Genomic DNA, 3,351 nt, shown 5'->3' on the forward strand with positions numbered 1-3,351 from the left:
TCTTTCTTTCTTTCTTTCTTTCTTTCTTTCTTTTTTTCTTTCTAAGTTTTCCAATTATAGTTCGCATACAATATTATATTAGTTGCAGGTGTACAACATATTGATTAAACATTTATATAACTTAGGAAGTGATTGCCCCAAAAAATCCAGTACCCGTCTGACACTATACATAGTTATTAAAATACTACTGATAGTGTCCCTCATGCTCCACTCTACATCCTCATGACTTTTTTGTAACAACCAATTTGTTCCTCTTAATCCCCTCCCCTTCACCCATCCCCCCTCAAAGTGACAACCATCAAAATGCTCTCTTTATCCATGATCTTTTTTCTGTTGTTTATCCCGTTCTTTAAATTCCACATATGACATTTGTCTTTCTCTCTCTGACTTACTCCACTCAACACAAGTCCCTCTAAGTTCATCTATGTTGTTTGCAGATGGTAAGATTTTATTCTTTTTTAATGGCTGAGAAATATTCCATTAATATGATATATAAATAATATTCCATTATATATACACACACACAACACCTACTCTTTGTCCTATTCTTTATGGGTTATGTGTACTCTTCTGTTGTATTTGAGCCTTGGTTGCTATTTGCTCATCGATGAAAGAAATTGACCCTCAGGCTGATTGATTGTGATAACTAGCCTTGACCAGAAGAAGAGCTGTTGTAAAGGGGCTAACCCTACAGAGTCAGATTCACTTTAACAGAGCTCCAGTGCTGGCCCTCTCTGTCCTTTGGGTATGTCATCCTCAGAAGTCACTCTGGATGGTACTCTGGCTCTGACCAAAACTGGCTATCAAGTGTGTAAGCTAGGTTCTCCTGGGAGGGGCCCTCCTACATGCCAAGTTCAGCTGTAGCCTATGCCCTGCCTGTGGCTACCTGATATGAGCCACCAAACAATCTGTAGATGGCCACTACCCATGCTGAACTTGAAAGTGGTTCAAGATGACAAACCACAAACAGTGACTGGCTGACTCTAGTGCCGGGCTTGGAGCTGCATGGCAAGAGGTACAGGGCACACCGAGATCAAATCAAATACTGCTTGTTTAGGTTTTGTGAACCTTTGAGAGATTTTAGAAAAGTCTGTAGCAAGAACTAAGACAGGCCATTTGTATGGAAAATCTACTGGAAGCAGCTTGATTGGGCCCACAGGTTGGGAGGGCAAGGTTAGGGAATCACCTGGGTAGGGTGACCACTGTTAGCCAGGTTGTTGAAGACTCCGATATGGTGCCTACTTGAGTCTGCAAGTTGAGTTGGGGCAGGTTTAAAAAAGTAACAATGCCCTCTGACAGCACTTCTGTCTGAAAGAAAGCATCCCCTTCAGCCCTCACCCTAAAGACAGACAACTCAGTTTTTCCCCATATATCACTGACGTCTTTCAAGCTGCTGCCCCAGAGCTGGATCTCAGAGGAAGTGAGTCCATCATCAGGTAAGTTCGTGCATGGGCCCCTTGAAAGAAAAGTCTGTGACTCCTTCAACCTTCCTTGTCAGTCACAGTCTCTGCTTGTTTTCACATCTAGAAGTTGTAGAGACTTCACTTTTTATCACTGGAATTCTCATTGGAGATCCTGGTATGGGGCCAGAACCCCTCGCTCTTTCAGGGGGACCTCTGCAGCTGAGATATTCTACCGATACTCAACTGCCATATGTGGATGTGGGACCAGCTCATTTAATGTCTCCATCGCTTTTTAGAGTCTCAAGTTGTCCTCTTTTCTGTGTCTCTAGTTGCAGGACTTCTTTTCAACTACACTTTCAGCAACTCTCTGTAGTTTCTGTAGTTTACTTGTAAATTTGATGTGGTTGTGAGAGGAGGCAAGCACAGCATTTACCTACTCTATCATCTTGACCAGAAGTCCCCAGTGATATATTTTTTTTTCTCTAGCCTTTGTCTTAAAGTCTATTTTTTCTGGTATAAGAATTACTACCCTAGCCTTTTTGTTTGTTTGTTTTCTTTTTTGTTTTTATTTTCATGAAATACACATTTTCCATCTCTTTACTTTTAGTTTCTATGTGTCTTTTGATCAAACAGCAAAAAGAAAAAAACAGTACAAGAAAATAAGGATAGTTTAAGGGACCTCTGAGATAACATTAAGCATACTAGAAAAAGAAAGAGAAGAAAGAATTGAAAATCTATTAGAAAAAAATAATGACAGAAAACTTTCCTAACCTCTTGAAATATATACACAAGCCCAGAAAAGTCAGAGAGTCTAAAACAAGGTGAACTCAAAGAGGTCCACATCAAGACACATCATAATTAAAATGTCAAAAGTTAAAGACAAAGAGAGAATCTTAAAAACAGAAAGAAAAGCAATTAGTTACCTACAAGGGAGCTCCCATAAGACTGTTGCTGATTTCTCGACAGAAATTTTGCAGGCCAGAAGAAAGTGGCATGAAATATTCAAAATGATTAAAAGCAAGAGTCTACAGCTGATATTACTCTACTCAGAAAAGCTATTATTTAGAATCAAAAGACAGATAAACAGCTTCCCAGACAAGAAAAGCTAAAGTCGTTCATCACCACCATACTAGTATTACAAGAAATGTTAAAGGGACTTCTATAAAAAGAAGAAAAAAATGCAATTGTGTTCGCAGCCGCCTCTATACTGCCATCACTCTCTAACGCCAGAGCCACCCCTAGCTCCCCGAGCTCCAGACGAAGGAGAAGGAGGGTAAGTAAGGAGGTCTCTACACCATGGCTCATACAAAGCAGACTGCCTGCAAATTGACCAGTGGTAAACCACCGAGGAAGCAACTGGCTACAAAAACTGCTCACAAGAGTGCACTCTCTACTGGAAGGGTAAAGAAACCTAATCATTACAGGCCTGATACTGTGGCACTCTGTGAATTTAGGTGTTATCAAAAGTCCATTGAACATCTGATTTGCAACTTTCTTCTAGCGTCTGGTGGGAGAAATTGCTCAGGACTTCAAAACAGATCTGCACTTCCAGGTGCAGCTATTGGTGTTTTGCAGGAGGCAAGTGAGGCCTTTTTGAAGACACAAACCTGTATACTATCCATGCCAAATGTGTAACAATTATGTCAAAAGACATCTAGCTAGTATGCCACATATGTGAAGAATATTCTTAAGAATCCACTATGATGAGAAACATTTCATTCTTTAAAAAATTATCTTCTTCCTGTTATTGGTAGTTCTGAACATTATATATATATGTGTGTGTATATATATATGTATATAATCTTCTTCCTTATTGGTAGTTCTGAACATTATATATATATGTGTGTGTATATATATATGTATATATATATATATACACATAAATGCTACAAACACCATTTAGTTGCCATCATTAAGAAATTTATTTGTTTTAAAAAAATATGTTTTT

The 3,351-nt window shown here is 38.9% G+C and overlaps 1 pseudogene; it reads left to right on the top strand.

Moving 5' to 3' along the window:
* The first annotated feature begins 2,699 nt into the window (after window positions 1-2,699).
* LOC102886115 lies at window positions 2,700-3,061 on the top strand (annotated as a pseudogene).
* The last annotated feature ends 290 nt before the right edge of the window (window positions 3,062-3,351 follow it).

Source organism: Pteropus alecto, unplaced genomic scaffold, assembly GCF_000325575.1.
Source record: "Pteropus alecto unplaced genomic scaffold, ASM32557v1 scaffold410, whole genome shotgun sequence".
Classification (NCBI taxonomy): domain Eukaryota; kingdom Metazoa; phylum Chordata; class Mammalia; order Chiroptera; family Pteropodidae; genus Pteropus; species Pteropus alecto.